Genomic DNA, 16,954 nt, shown 5'->3' on the forward strand with positions numbered 1-16,954 from the left:
GGAACACAAGCAGGGGGAGCGGGAGAGGGAGAAGCAGGCTTCCCGCCGAGCAGGGAGCCCGATGCGGGGCTCGATCCCAGGACCCTGGGATCATGACCCGAGCCGAAGGCAGACGCTTAACCGACTGAGCCACCCAGGCGCCCCTCAAATAAATAAAATCTTTAATAAATAAATAAACAAACAAACTAACTAACTATGTAATAAAAGAGTTAACAATTCTCCAACCTCCCCCTCTGGATATTCTTTGTATATTAGAGATAGTTAATCTTCTATATGTTATAATTATTATAACATTATTCTATATGTTATATTTATCATTTGAATCAGAACTTGCATTTTGCAGCCTTTTGGCAAACCCCAGAAGAAACTGGCTCTCTCCAAACTGTTAACCTTGACATGATAACTCTTTGGGCTCTTTTATTATGCCTTCACACCCCGAGTCCAAGAATTTCTCCTGTCTATAATTTTTGTGAACTCAGATATTAGGGAATAAGTAGCAGAAAACAGAATTCTTTGAGCATAGTGGAAAACTGGAGTCTAACATTTAAGTCATGTTCGTTATGAAGTACCTATTGACCGATACAGGTGTAATTACAAGTGTTCTTTGATTGGTAATAGGCTCTCCATATAACCTTTCATTCACTCCTAACAGTGACCTTGTGAAGTTTATCTTATTCCCATATATTATTTTATTTTTGAGTAATCTCTACACTCAACATGGGTCTTGAAGTCAAGACCCCGAGATCAAGAGTCACATGCACTACCTACTGAGACAGCCAGGCACCCTGTATCTGAGTCCCATTTTAGAGATGAGATTTGTTTAAAATCTGTGGCTGTATTGTTTCCTCACAAAAGTACACCTTCAAAGAAGTTGGTGATAATTATTAAGAGAAAAAAGGATAAAATAATAGATACATGTTTACCCTTTTAGGGAAAAGTAATTATTTTGTGTTACGGATTATGGATGTTTATGAAGAGTGAAAGGGCTTGAATGATCCCCTCTGACAGTGTGATAGTTTATTGCTGGGTATTGAATTTGAAAGTAACTAGAATTTTTATCTTTTTACTTCTGAATCTTCAAGTTGAACAAATATTATGGATATAATAAAGATTTTAAACATTTCATAGTTAACAAATTTTAAATAAATGTATCTATGAACAGCATTGCACTTATTGTTGAGGCTTGTTTGGGAAAATACACGCAAAGACATTATTATGGTCTCTGTCTTTTTTAAGGGTTTACACTAAGTGAACAAAACAAAGACATGTGAAATAGGAGGACAGTATTTTTTTTTTTTTTAAAGATTTTATTTATTTTTTTGACAGAGAGAGACATAGCGAGAGCAGGAACACAAGCAGGGGGAGTGGGAGAGGGAGAAGCAGGCTTCCCGCAGAGCAGGGAGCCCGATGTGGGACTCGATCCCAGGACTCTGGGATCATGACCTGAGCCGAAGGCAGACGCTTAACCGACTGAGCCACCCAGGCGCCCAGTATTTTTTTTTTTTTTTTTTAAGATTTTATTTATTTGAGGCGGGTGGAGAGCATGAGCAAGGGAGGAGCAGAGAAAGACTGACAAGCAGACTCCACACTGAGCATAGAGCCAGATGCGCGACTCAATCCTACGACCCCAAGATCATGACCTGAGCTGAAATCAAGAGTCGGATGCCTAATCGACCGAGCCACCCGGGTACCCCACGACAGTATTATTCTTAAACATCTCAATTGCTTTCTGGTTGGTGTAGAAAGGAACGTGGTAAGCCCTGCAAGGACATAGATCGTGTCTGTCTTGTTCAGTGCTGTACACCTAAATTTCATCACACTGTAAAGAGTCACTGTATATTTATTGAATGACTGAGAATCACCCCAATGCCAGTGACAGGAGAATGATTTGATTGGCATAAGAAGACTAAGGGAGAAAAGATAGCACGTGAAATTACTAGGATGAAGAACTTAATAAAAATGAATTTGCAAGATGGGAAATGATATAATGCAGATTTTCTTAGAAAATAATTGTAGAAATTGTATGGAATTCAGTGAGAGACAAGAAGATGATTGGTAAGGTTGTTAGGTTTTAAGGTTTTAGGTCCCAGTGCTCTAAGCACATACCTGAAGAAGACGACATTCTCTGCTTGTATGGAGCTTGAGATCTAGCAGGAAGAGTTAGTTACTTAAAGCAAGGATCCATAATTAGGGAGAGGTTTTGTAAACATTTTGAAATTATATTGCAGATTCCTTAGTGAATATGCTTTCAGGGTCTGAAATAGGTCTGTCCAAAAGACTAAGAATCACTGACTTGAAAATTTAAGTTCAGTTTTGATCTAGAATTATTATATTCTTAAATAGTCCTAAACTTGTGTTTTTAGGCATTATTTTTATAATATTCCCTTTTGATAGATAAGGCTGTTTTAATATTGGTACTATCAGTGAGATGTGCCTCTTTTTTCCCCACTTTATAACATTTGTGTGGTTATGTATCCAGAAATGTTTTCTTTTTTTAAAAGTAAGACAAAATATGCATGTATTCCTTCCTGTGGGGATTGGAGTTTTCACAATACTACTGTTTTCTGTACTCTCTTACAGTTATTTTAATACATTGAATTTACTCTGTTCCGGTTCCCCCATTACCATATTTTTCCTTGTCACTTTCTTCAGTATACTTTGGTAAGGAACCAGTTTATAATTCTAAATTGCTGTGGCCAAGAAAAGCTACCAGTAATACATACATATATTACCTTAAGCCAGTTAAGAGCATGTTTTCTTTTAAGTGCCCTGAAATGTGCACTTACCCTGAACTCTTGAGTGTAGTATAGTAAGTAGGTTATGTTGGACAGTATGCAGGATACAGAAAGAGAGGTAGCAGATAAGTACTAAAATAAAGCCCAAACAATTCAACCCTGATGTGAAGTCCTATGAAAGCTATAAATTTTGGCTCTATTTTGAAGCAGTGTTACAACTGATGCTGTAGTTGGGTCAGGGTAGGAATAGTGTGGTATGCAGATTAGAAATAATTTAATACTTCCACTAGCACTGCCCTCTCATAAGGTACTAATTTCAGCAACTTCTCAACTGCATAAAGAGTTTGGGCATAAAGATGAGTTTCAGGATCACAGGTTTATAATTATAGAAGCAATGATTCTTGTAAACTATTTTTTTTTTATTAATGCCATGACCTTTATCCTAAGTCTCTTACATTTTTATGTACCAATGTCAAAAGTACACCAAATTATCTAAACAATTAAAAATCCTTTCATTTGAAGGTAAAGTATGTGCCCTTTCATTTTAAAAGAAAGCAGTAAAAGTGAGTTAGGGCATTACTTGGAATTAAACTGTGAGGAGTATTTAGAATGGCACCAGATTTATGTTGTCTTTTGAGGGGCAGGAGAAGGGGACAAAGTTAAAATATCAAAATCTTTTTATTTTGAAATATTTCAATAATATAAAAGGGACAGGAAACAGCATAATGAACTTCCTGGGTACCTATCCCCAGCTTGAGAATTAAACATTACAAATTCAGTGGAAGCCCCTGTGTGCTTTTCCTGGATCTATTTCCTCGCTCCCTCAGGCTATCTCCCTTTCTTTGTACAGACTTTCCAACAGTGGCATTTCCCTTTCTCTAGACCTATATGTAATTTTGTTTCTTTCTTCAAAGTTCACTTCAACGACCTCTTTCCATTTTAACTTTATTGTATATTGTATATAATAGTATATATATAATAGTAGGAGTGGTCTGAGAAGGGGAGTTGAAAATAAGATTGTATACATGAGGTAGAAATCTACCTTAAAATCTAGGCAAGGGAAAGTTAGATTTCAACACTGTACTATATGCAGAACAGAATTGATAAAGTAGACGTAAGAATAACCTAATTGTTTTTAGGAAGATTAGTCTGGTAGGAGCAGTGTGGTGAAGTGAGTCTGAAAGGAAGTGATGATTTGCTAACTCATTTTGATTGACTTTTTTCCTCCTTATTACCATATGCTGGTGAGATTTTACTTGGCCTCCCACTTTATTACCATTTTGACAGAAGAGAAAGGCGCTGGTGGCAAAATGCTTAATAATGAGTGTTTCTAGTTTTCAGGATTTGGGTAATTACTCCTGACCTCTTTTAGAATATGTTGACAGTGAAGTGAATACATATATTCTATTAGATTTCTACTTTAGCCATTGGTAATTTTTTCAGCTCCCAGTGCCAGCGATGCAAGAAAAGCTACGCCTTAACCATTTTCTCTGAGCTGTTGCAGCCCTCTACTGGTCTATGGAAGTTGCACAGTTTAGAACCCTGTGGGGCTAGAAAGAGGTCCGTAACTCAGCAGCTCATTTTTAGAATCTTCAAACTTTAGAAGTCATTTATGCCACCTCTCTCAATTGCAGATAAGTATTTTATATAATACATCTTAACAGTTCTGGAAATGTGTATGTAGATGTATTAGATACCCAGGGCAAATAGATCATTGTAAACACAACTGCCTGTATTATTTTCTTTAAAAGTCTAAATATATTGTTAGAATGTGGTCCTTTATGGTCCACTGTTTGACAGTGTCAAAAAACATCTTTTTACCACTAATCTCTTTTGTAAATATTGTCTAATAAAGTAATGAGAATTTTGATTTTTAAAAATTTGAGATATTATTTAGTTGCTACTGTTAGGAGATAAATACAACAGACAAATGCAAATTGCTTCTTTTATTTTCTTTTTTTAAGATTTATTTATTTGAGAGTGTGCACGTGTGTATCGGGGAGGAGCAGAGGGAGAGGGAGAGAATCTCAGGCAGACTCCTCACTGAGTATGTTGCACGCTGCCCTGCTGCCAGAAGCGGGGCTCGATCCCACGACCCTGAGATCATGACATGAGCTCAAATCAAGAGTAGGATGCCCAACCTACTGAGCCACCCAGGTGCCCCTTGAATTGTTGTATTTTAAATTACTTTCAGCAACTTCCTGTTGCTGGAGCCAGAAACTTGGGTGTCATTCTAACCTCCTTGCTATTATTTACTATTCTCCCTACCTCACAATCTGATCATTATACTTTAAGTGGTCTACTTGTCTCTCATCTGATTTCTCTTTAGTCTGTCTTCCAAAGTTTCATCAGCAGCACCTTTCTAAACACTATTTGAATTATGTCACTGCCTTTTTAAAAGTCTTAAAGTGCTTTTTGTCATCACTAAGATCCTGCAACATAATCACAAGGTGTTTCATGATGTGATCCCTTCCTACTTTCTTTAGATTCATTTTCTATCCATTGTGCTTCAGGTTTTGCTATCCTTTCAATATGGCCTGCTTTCTTGTATGGGAGTGTGTGTCCATACCTGTGCACATGCTTATCCTTCTTCTTGTGCAGTGCTGTTCATATCTACCTGCCTGGTGGTCATCCTCAGGACTGTCTTAATGTTACCTCTTCTTGAAATTCCCCAAGCACACCCCCATATACATGCACCTGAGTTGGGTAATCTCTTTGTGGTAGTGCTGCCTTATTTCTGTAACATTTATTGTTCCATATAGTAATTAACTTGTCTTTTGCCCCTTAAAAACAGTAAATTTCCTTTAGGCTAGAATTGTGTCTTGTTTATCTTTAGTTCCATTGCTTAGCATATAGATGCTTAGTAAATATTAAGTGATTGAAAATTGCATGAGCGGGCGCCTAGGTGGCTCAGTCAGTTAAGCATCTACCTTCAGCTCAGGTCATGATCCCAGGGTTGTGGGATCTGGCCCCGCATCAGGCTCCCTGCCAGCAGGGAGTCTGCTTCTCCCTTTCCCTCTGCCCCTCCCTCTGCTTGTGCTCTCTCTCTCTTTATGTCAAATCTTTTTTAAAAAATTGCATGACCAAACTGGGGTATGATAGCTAAAGGAAATACCCATAGTTAAATAGTTTAGCATCACGTATTCATTTTTTTGAAGTTATGAGGAGAATCAGTTCTTCTAGACGAATGCTGTGGGACATACTTTTCACCTTCTATCTATATTGAGGAAAGAAGTGGGGGAGATAAAGAATGGTAGAATTTTAGAGCTGGAATGGACCTCATTTAAAAATGACAAAACTGAGACCCAAAGAGTTAGAGTTAACAATAAGAACTCGGGTCTTCTGGTACTTATTTTGCTAAATTTCTCTTAATATGTTTTGCCTTAGGCTTGGCTGGGATTAGTAGATATTGGTTGTTGGTATTTCAGGCAATTGGGGTATCTAAATATTACTCTGTTTTGTACCATAAGTTTACTTTTGTGTAATTTTGAAAGTAATATACACATATAGCTAAACCAAATTGACCATTTATCTTGTATTTACTTTGTTTTTTGTTTTTGTTTTTTTTTTTAAGATTTTATTTATTTATTTGAGACCACGCGTACAAGCAGGGGGAGCAGCAGACAGAGGGAGAGGGAGAAGCAGGTTCCCTGCGGAGCAGGGAGCCCCATGTGGGGCTCGATACCAGGACCCTGGGATCGTGACCTGAGCCGAAGGCATATGCTCAACTGACTGAGCCACCCAGATGCCCCTTGTATTTACTTTGAATAGTCTTCTGAATTACCTGCCATGCTTAGATTCCTGAAAGGTATAATATTTAGCAGCATCAACCCAAAAACAGCCTATATTTACTGTATTGAGCTTCTGTCCTGAATCTTCTACTTCCTTTCCTATTCTGGTGGCTGGGTTAGAAAACATAAAACACACAAATGTACCTTTTACTTTCCCTCTGCCTCTGTCTGAGGCAGTCTCTCACCTGTCATCTCATTATACTTGCCCCTAGAACATTATAGTTCTCCAGAGCAAACCAAATGGAAGTTGACCTACTTTATTATTTTTTAATTTTTATTTTTTTAGATTATACAAGTACTACATGATCATTATAAAAGTTAATATAAAACTGTATAAAAATAGACCATAAACTTAAGGACTTTTAAGAACATTGTTTTAAGGACATTGTTGAGGACAGTTTATTTTAAAGGATGTGGATGTTTGTCTTCATCTTTTGCTTGCTGTTGGTTAAATTTGTCATGTTTATGATACTAATCTCTTGGTCTGGAATACAATTATCGTATTCTTGTGGGAAAATATTATGGAATAGCTGCCAGAAAGTATTGTGGTGAAAGTCAACCATTGGTATGATAAAGAACGCACAATCCCCTCTCATAGACTGAATTTTCCCTTGAATGGTTTTAGTAATTGGGGAGGGGGGGAGTCCAGTTAATATCTCAGAAACATGCATTGTGAGGCCTTTTCCATTATTTTTTTAGAACCACTTTTTTTTTTTTTTTTTTTTGGTCAGATAGAGTGAGAGAGCAGCAGGCAGAGGGAGAAGCATGCTCCTCTCTGAGCAAGGAGCCCGATGCAGGACAGGACTCGATCCCAGGATCCTGGGATCATGACCTGAGCCGAAGGCAGACTGAGCCACCCAGGCATCTCTTAGAACCACTTTTAAAATGTGAGGGACATCTAAAACTAATGATGTAATGTATGGGGATTAACATAAGAATAAAAAAATAAATAAAATAAATTTAGGCCAAAAAAAAAAATGTGAGGGAATTAAGCTGTATGGTCTTTAAGTAGGAAATACTTAGTATTTATGTGTAATGGCTTATACTTTTTTGTGTGTGGGGGGGAACAGCAATAAGGATGTCATAATTTTTTAATAATTTAAGCTGTCATTTTTGCATTCATAGAAAAATAGCATTTGGAATGAAATTATTCTAAACCTCTTATTCTGGAATCAGAATTTTGGAAGGATAGGAGATCTGCATTGTCATCTAGCTTAACATTACTTTCAAGAAGAAACAGAAATACTGAGATGTGATGAAGGTCAACCAAAACATCAGTGGTAGGTCTCAGAATACAGTCTTGGATTTTAGGTTCCAAGATGAAATCATGGAGAAAGTAATGGTTCCTTTCCTAACTGAATGACTCTTAAGGATCATTGAATTCTGTTGCTATAATTTGGTCCTTTACTAGTTGCCTTTAAAAAACAACAACAACAACAATTTTGAAGGAAGCATTTTTACCCCCAAAGCAGCTGCAACCCAATGAAAGCTGAAATAGGAAAAATGGAATTCTCATTCCATGCTTATGGTTCTATCTTTACTTTCTTTGGGTAGAATGTAAAATTAGTGGTGAATTTAGAGGGCAGTATTTGAATATTTTATATGTACTAAGGACTATGCTAAGATACTATTTTATTACTTTCCATTTCTTTATCAGTTGAGCTTTATCATTTTATAATATAGATGAAAAATTTAAGTAACTTTAACTTTGTTTTTCAGTTGTAACATAATCTAAAGTGGATGTTTTGGGGACTTCTAGACGAAATGGTAGACTGGGGAAGCTGCCTTCTTTTTCAGATATGTGGAAATGCTAGATAAAAATATAACATAAAAAATACACAGCTGAGTTTGAAAGCTAGAAAGAGGAATCTGTAGGTACCTGAAATGGAAAAAGGACTCATCATCATAATAGAAAACAGAAAGTGAAGCCCTTTCCTACAAAGGAAACAGGTACTCCTTAGCCTGTGAGCTTTAATGTAGTGGTAGAATCCACACACCCAGGAATGGCAGGGAGCTGAGCCCAGACCAGGAAAGGTCTGAATTATTCATGAATGGGGTAAACAAAGTCTAACCACCTGCCTGGTTTTATTTTTCCTGGTACATCTTCTTCCTGTCTTTTTTTTTTTTTTAAAAGATTTTATTTATTTATTTGACAGAGAGAGACACAGCGAGAGAGGGAACAGAAGCAGGGCGAGTGGGAGAGGGAGAAGCCGGCTTCCTGCTGAGCAGGGAGCCCGACGCGGGGCTCGATCCCAGGACCCTGGGATCATGACTTGAGCCGAAGGCAGACGCTTAATGACTGAGCCACCCAGGCGCCCCTTCCTGTCTTCTTCTTTTCAATCTTTTTAGTATCCTTTTGTGGTTTCTTTTACAAAGTATATTGCTGAATCTTATTTTATCCAGCCGCAGAGATTCTAATCTTTTGATTAATGGGTTTAATCCATTTTCATTTATTATAATACATTGGAAATTATTTACATTCTGTTTACTAAACTTCTAGTTATTTTCTACAGTTTTTTAATCCTAAATATGTGCACATGTGCATGTAGGTGTGTGTGTGTATATGTATATATATATAATATATATATCTTCCCTCCAAACAAGACAAGTACTTTAATTGCTTTCTCACTGTCCTCTGGTCTGCTCCACCCCATCCTCCACCCTCAGTTTCCCAGTAGCCATGTTCATGTTCTGTTGAATTTTAGTTCTGGATTGTTAGGGGTTTTCTTCATCCTTTTTCTTACTTTTTATATAAAATATGCTTTATTAGGTTATTTACGCACTCTTACTCGCATATATCATGTAGTGTCCTCATAGATTTATTTCAGTTCTTATTTGAGTGCCTATATAAAAGCAGTTTCAACAGGGTGTTTGTATGTAAACATTCGAAGGCTTTTTATGCCTGAAAATACCTTTAGGTAACCGTCACTTTTAAATAATAGATTAGTTTAATTACAGATTTTTGGTTTGGAGTTCTTTTCCTTTAACATTTTGAAAATATTACTGTACTATCTGTTGCTTTTTGGAAGTTGTGATATCCATTTGGTTTCTTTTCCTTTCACTGTGACCTGTACTTCCTCCCTAGAAGATTTTGAAATTTTTGTCTTTTCCAATTTATAATGAGTCTGGGTGTAATTACTTTTCTGCTTATTTCATTCATTCATTCAGCCAATACTTATTCGCATCTACTGTGTGCTAGGATGTATTCCAGAAACTTTAGTCTGAGGTCTTTCATCTTTTCCTCAATTCTGAAAAATTATTGGTCATTTTTTCAAATATTTTGTTTTCTCCATTTTTTTCCTTTCTGAGAATTTTATTATATGGGTTCTGCCACTTCTAACTTCTTTACATCTCTTAATTTTAATATTTTCCCTTTTTGTTTTTTTGATCCCCTCTTAATGCCTTCTGCAACTATCCTCTGCCTGATCTTCTGGCTCATTAATTCATTCTTTGGCTTATCCATTCTATTATTTATCAAATTTGTAAAGTTCTTTATTTCAGCCATTACACTTTTCTACTCTGTATTTCTTGTTGGTTTTCTTTAGTCTTGCTGCATATTATTAGTCTTCTCTTACCTCTTTGAGAATTTTGAATGCTTTAAAAATTGTTCATAATTCTACTTCATATAGTATACATAGTTTGAGTTTAGATTTTACTCTAAGTTCAGTGGGAAGTCAATAAAAAAAATTAAGCAGGGCAGTGGTATCATCCAATTTGTAGTTTTAAAAGATTCCTCTGCTGCCTGTAGAAGGTGTGTATAGGGGTGAGAGAGAGAGAGCGAGAGAGGAGGAGGAAGGAAGAAGTGGGTAAGAGTAGAAGGAATGGAAATAATTTGTGACGTTTTTGCAGTGAGCCTGTTCAAATGATAATAGTAGCTTGGGATGGGTAGCAATCAAGATGAAAGGACATAGATTTAATTTGGGATATGTAGTAGAGATGGAGTCAACATTTCTGGTATTTTGGCTTAAGTGATGGATGGATGGTGGTGCTATTTCTCGAAATGGAGAAGGTGGATGAGGGTGTGGAGGAGAAAATTTGACAGGGAAAATCAAGAATTCTCTATAGTCTTTTTTGGTTTCATGTGCCTATTCCATGTGAAGATGGCAAATAGACAGTTAGATATACAAATACAGAGTTTTAGGTAAGGATTAAAGGTACAGAGTTAGATGTCATTGGCATTTAAATGGTACTTAAAGCCATGAATCTGGATTAGGTCATTTAGGGAGTGTGTTAGAGAATAGAAAAGGGTCTAGGATCAAGTCCTGAGGCATTCCCAGCATTTACAGGTTCTACAGAAGAGGGGATGCCAAGGAAGAAATAGCTTTTTTTTAAAAAGGGCTTTGTTCTGTTGTTTACACAACTTTCAGCATAAAACGTATAGTATACTTTGTTTAACCAGATATTTAGATTCTTTTCCCCCAGTGTGTAAGGCATACAAGTAACATTTTAGTGGATGTCTTTTTTTAAGATTTGTAAGATTTGTTCATTTATTTATTTGAGTGAGAGAGAGCACTTGAGTGGCAGGGGAGGAGCAGAGGGAGAGGGAGAGGAACAACCGACTCCAAGCCCTCTGTGGAGCTTGATCTCACAACCCTGAGATCATGACCTGAGCTTAAATACGAGTTGGATGCTTAACTGACTGAGCCACCCAGGTGGCCCCTGGATGTCTTTCTTTATAATCTTTGCATATCTGTGTAGCACACATGTAGGATAAATTACTAAGAGTTGAATTATTAAGACAGAAGACTGCATTTATATTTTATGACTCAACCAAATTCCTTTCCAAAGAGGTTATCCCAGTTTCATCACCATCAGCAATGTATGAGTATTCAGGTTTCCCTGAACCCTTGCCATCACAGCCTTAATCTTTATCAAGTCTTTTAAGTGAAAAGGTGTTTCATTATTTTATAGTTTTAAAATTATGAAATGGATTTGAATACTTTGTGTTTTCTTTTTCCTTACTGCTTCTTCGTAGCTTCTGATTTTTTTTTTTTTTTGGTAAGTTGTCTGTTTTCTAGTGATTTGTTTAAAACTCTATTAGTCCTGGGCGCCTGGGTGGCTCAGTTGGTTGAGCGACTGCCTTCGGCTCAGGTCATGATCCTGGAGTCCCTGGATCGAGTCCCACATCGGGCTCCCTGCTCGTCAGGGAGTCTGCTTCTCCCTCTGACCCTCTTCCCTCTCATGCTCTCTGTATCTCATTCTCTCTGTCTCAAATAAATAAATAAAATCTTTAAAAAAAAAAATAAATAAAATAAAACTCTATTAGTCCTTTTCCATTTGGGTTGCAGATGTTTTTCATTTGTTGTCTGATTTCTGTTTGTGATATTTGCATTTCTGGTTTACAGTTTTTATTTAGGATTTCTAACAAAATGACTTTGAGCTTTTATATCACATTTTAGAAAAACTTACCTATCTTAAAGAATTTTTTCTAGTATTTTTTTAAAGATTTATTTATTTATTAGAGGAAGAGAGAGCAGGAGCACAAGCAGGAGGGGCAGAAGGAGAGGGAGAGATAATTTCAAGCAGACTGCGGAGTCTGGAACCCAGTACAGGTCTCGATCTCATGACCCTAAGATCATGACCTGAGCCGAAACCAGGAGTCTGGCTTAACTGACTGTACCACCCAAGCATCCCTCTAGTATTTCTGTGGCTTAATTTTTATGTTTATTTCTTTGACCCAGATGTCAACATTTTTAACTTGTCAGAATTATTCTAAAATTTATTTGGTGAGAATTGGAAAGATAATTTTGGAAAAAAATAGACTAAAATTTATTATAAAGCTATACAAAAAAGTATAAAAAAATAAAATACTCAAATGCAAAAAAAACCTAAAACCATAGAGTATTGGTATAAGAATGGAAATACTGAGTACTGAAACAGACTAGAAACCCAGACTAGAAGACAGATTTGGGCATATAAAGGAATAAGAATGATACTAAAAAATTGGCATTACAGATAGATAGAGTTAAATGTCAAAAGAAATTAAAGGAAATAGGAGTGAGTATATTCTCTGATCTTGAAGTAGAGACAGTTTAAGCCTTAAAAAAAAAAAAAGGAAGGATTCATAAGGAAAATACAAGCATAAAAATGTATTTTTGATAGTACATTGTACAGTCTACTGGGCACCTGTGTTGATAGCATTATTCACAGTAGTCAAGAAGTGGAGACAACCTCAATGTCCCATCGATGGATAATAAACTAATTGTGGTATATAAATGCAATGGATAGAGTATTCAGCCTTTGAAAGGAAGGAAATTCTGACACGTGCTACAACATGGGTGAACTTTGAAGACATGCTGAGTGAAATAAGCCAGTCTTAAAAAGACAGATATTATAAAATTTCACTTATACATGGTATCTAGACAGTTAAATTTAGAGACAGAAAGTAAAATGGTGGTTACCAGTGGCTGGGAGAATTGGAAATGGGGAGTTACTGTTTAATAGGTATAGAGCTTCAGTTGGGGTATGAAAAAGTTCTGAAGATGAATGGTGGTGATGCTTACACAACAGTGTGAATGTACTTACTGCCACAGAACCATGCATTACAAGAAATAACAAGTGATTGTGAGGATGTGGAGGAAAGGGAATCCTTGTGCAGTGTTGGTGGGGATGTAAACCAGTGCAATCACTATGGAAAACAGCATGGAAATTCCTCAAAAAATTAAAAAGAGAGCTACTGTATGATTCAGCAATTCCAGTTCTGGGTACCTTTCCAAAGAAAATGAAAACACTAACTCAAAAAGACTTATGCACTTCCATGTTCGTTGCAGCATTATTTGCAATAGCCAAGATATAGAAACAACTTAAGTGTCCATTGATAAATGAATGAATAAAGATGTGGTATATGTGTACAATGAAATATTATTCAGCCATTAAAAGAATGAAGTCTTGCCATTTGCAGCAACATGGATGGGCTTTGAGGGCATTACACTAAGTGAAATAAGTCAGAGAAAGAAATATTATATGATCTCACATGTGAAATCTAAAACAAAACAAAAACACAAAGCTCATAGATACCGAGAACATATTGCTGGTTGCCAGAGGTGGGAAGTGAGTGGGGTTTAGGCAAAATAGATGAAAGGTTAAGTTGGCTTGTAAACAGATGGCTTCACTGGTGAATTTTATCAAACATTCAAATAAATTAATACCAATTATTCTCAAACTCCTCCACAATATAGAACAGGAGGGAATTCTTCCAAAATAATTTTATAGGGCCAGCATTATCCTGATACCAAAACCACACAAGATACCACAAGAAAAGAAAAATTGCCACTGCTATCCCTGATGTGAATGTATCAATGTACATACAGAAATTGTCAACAGATATTAGCAAACCAAATTTAACAGTATGCTAAAAGGATCATACATGATGATCAGATGGGAGTTATTCCATGTATATGGTGATGGTTCAACATCCTCATATCAGTCAGTGTGATATAGCACATTGAAAAATGAAGGGTAGATATCATATTATCTCAATACTTGCCAAAAAACATTTCACAAAATTCAACATCCACTTATGAAAAAAAATAATACACTCAACAAAAGCAGCTATAAAAGATGGAATGTGCCTCAACATAATAAAGGTCATATGTGACAAGCTCAGAGCAGACATCAGAGTCAACAGTGGAAGGTTGTAAGCATTTCATCTGCAATCAGGAGCAAGACAAGGATGTCCATTCTTGCTATTTTTATTCAACACAGTATAGGTAGTCCTAGCCAGAGCAGTTAGGCAAGAAAAAGAAGTAAAAGACATCTAAATTGGAAAGGACGAAGTAAAACTGTCATTGCAGATGACATAATATATATCGAAAACTCTACCAAAAACTGTTAGATCTAGTAAACGAATTCAGACAAGTTTTGGGATATAAAATCAATATACAAAATCTGTTGCATTTCTGTATACTAATGAACTATAAGAAAGAGAAATCAGGAAAACAGTCCCATTTACAATTGCATCAAAAAACATTGCCTAAGAATAAATTTAACGAAAGCGGCGAGGCCCTGAATATTGAAGACCAGAAGACGTTAATGAAAGCAGTTGAAGATGACACAAATGGAGAGAGATTCTGTGCTAATGGATTGATGGAATCAAAATTGTTAAAATGTCCATACTAGCCAAAGCAATCTATAGATTCAGTGCAATCCCTATCAAAATTCCAATGGCATTTTTCACAGAAATAGAACAAACAAGTTGTAAAATTTCTATGGAACCACAAAAGACCTCAAATAGCCAAAGTAGTCTTCAGGAAGAACAAAGCTGAAGGCATCACCACGCTCCCTGATTTCAAACTATATTACAAAGCTATAGTAATTAAAACTGTGTTACTGGCATAAAAAGAGGCACAGAGGTCACTGGAGCAGAGTAGAGAACCCAGAAATAAACTCATACATATGTGGTCAGTTAATTTACAACAGAGGAGGCAAGAATATACATGGGGAAAGGACAGTCTCTCCAATAAATGGTCTTGAGAAAACTGGACTACTATCTTATACCCTAAACAAAAATCCACTCAAAGAGCGTAAATCATGAAACCATAAAATTCCTAGAAGAAAACAGGTGTTAAGCTCCTTGACAGGTCTTGGCAATGGTATTTTGAATCTGACACCAAACGTAAAAGCAAAGGTAAGTGAGACTACATCAAATTAAAAAGCTTCTGCACAGCAAAGGAAACCATCAACAAAACCAAACCATCAACAAACCATCAAACAAAACAAAATCAGCCTACTGAATGGGAGAAAATATTTGTAAATCCTATATCTATTAGGGACTAATATCTAGAAAATATAAAGAACTCCTACAACTCTAGCAAAAAAGAAAGCAATCCAATTTAAAAGTGGAAAGAAGATCTGAATAGACATTTTTCCAAAGAAGGACCTGCAGGTTGCCAACAGGTACATGAAAGGATGCTCAACATCATTAATCATTAGGGAAATGTAAATGAAAGCCACAGTAAGATATCTGCTCACACCTGTTAGAATGGCTATTATCATAAAGGCAGGAAGTAAGTATTGGTGCGGGTGTGGAGAACAGGGAACCCTCCTCATGCACTGTTGGTGGGACTATAAATTGGTATAGCCACTATGGAAAATAGTATGAAGGTTCCTCAAGAAATTAAAAATAGAATATCATATGATCTAAGAATTCCACTTTTGGGTATCTATGCGAAGAAAACAAAATACTTGGAAATATACATGCACCTCCATGTTTATGGCAGCATTATTATTGTAATAAATATATTGGCTATTGTAGCCAATATATGAAAAGAGTTCATTGATGGATGAATGGATAAAGAAATTATGATATATACAAGAGAGAAGGAAAAATTCTTCTTTTCCACTTTAGGGTTTTACAGCTGGACTGAGAATTAAATTTACGTGAGACAGGTTAACAGGAGAAAAAACCCAAAGTTCCATTATGTGCTCATGGAGGCCCAATAATGAAATGAGATCCAAGAAATGAGCAGGGCAGGCAGTTTTTCTGCTTTTTAGACAAAGACAATAAATTTGTGAGGAATTGAGAGGATGAAGAAAACATGTTCGGGAACTTCACGTAGTAGGAATTCCAAGTGAAATTTGGGCTGAGGTAGTAGATTCATTTCTACAGCTTTTTCATTTTTGAAGTCCCTATCTCTGATTGATGATAGGGATGCCTTCTATATGGGAGATATATTTCCTGCTTTTAGGGGGACAAAAGAGTGTGTAAGTGTCTTTGCACTGACTGTTTCCCAAGTAGCTGCAATTCAAAATAATCGATAGGCCATTGTGGTAGATTTTGGGTGGCCTTACCTTGGCCCCTACAAAACACATACACACACACACACGCACACACACACACGGGAATATCATTCAGCAGTAAAAAAGAATGAAATCTTGCCATTTGCGACAACATGGGTGCCCCATGAGGACAGTTGTGCTAAGTGAAATAAGTCAGTCAAAAAGACAAACACCGTATGATCGCTCTTAAATTTAGGATCTGAAAAAACAAAAATAAAAACAGCAACAACAACTGACAAAAAAACAAGTTCATGGATACAGAAAACAGTGGTTGCTAGAGGTGGGGGGTAAATGGTGAAGGGGCAAAAGATTAAAAAAAAAAAGTGGGAAATTAAAAGTCATAAAGATGTACAGCATGGTGACAGCATAATATACAGCATGGATAATACTGTATTGCAAATTTGAAAGTTGCTAAGAGTAAATCTTAAAAGTTCTCATTATGAGGAAAATAATTTGCAACTGTGTATGGTGACAGATGTTAGCTAGACTTATTGTGATTATTTCACAGTATATATAAATACTGAATCGTTATGTTTTATGCTTGAAACTAATGTAATGTTACATGTCAGTTATACCTCTATAAAAAAAAATGGTAAATTTTATATTAGGTATATCTCACCACAATTTAAATTTTATATATATTTTAAATTT

General features: G+C 36.2%; 1 protein-coding gene across 7 annotated transcripts in view; it reads left to right on the plus strand.

Moving 5' to 3' along the window:
* The window catches only part of ANKRD12 (ankyrin repeat domain 12), a 125,251-nt gene that overhangs the window by 7,511 nt on the left and 100,786 nt on the right, over positions 1-16,954 (plus strand). Inside the window, exon 1 of one of the 7 annotated variants that reach the window (XM_081802563.1) lies at positions 3,725-4,892. The exons of 5 other annotated variants lie outside the window; for them this stretch is intronic. The gene's annotated coding sequence lies outside the window, so the exon portion shown is untranslated. Of the gene's footprint in view, positions 1-3,724; positions 4,893-7,660; positions 7,807-16,954 lie in introns of those variants that run through there. One more of the 7 variants, XM_081802562.1, reaches the window with a different exon arrangement.

Source organism: Leptonychotes weddellii, chromosome 13 (assembly GCF_054177405.1).
Source record: "Leptonychotes weddellii isolate Sample4059 chromosome 13, ASM5417740v2, whole genome shotgun sequence".
Taxonomy (NCBI): Eukaryota; Metazoa; Chordata; class Mammalia; order Carnivora; family Phocidae; genus Leptonychotes; species Leptonychotes weddellii.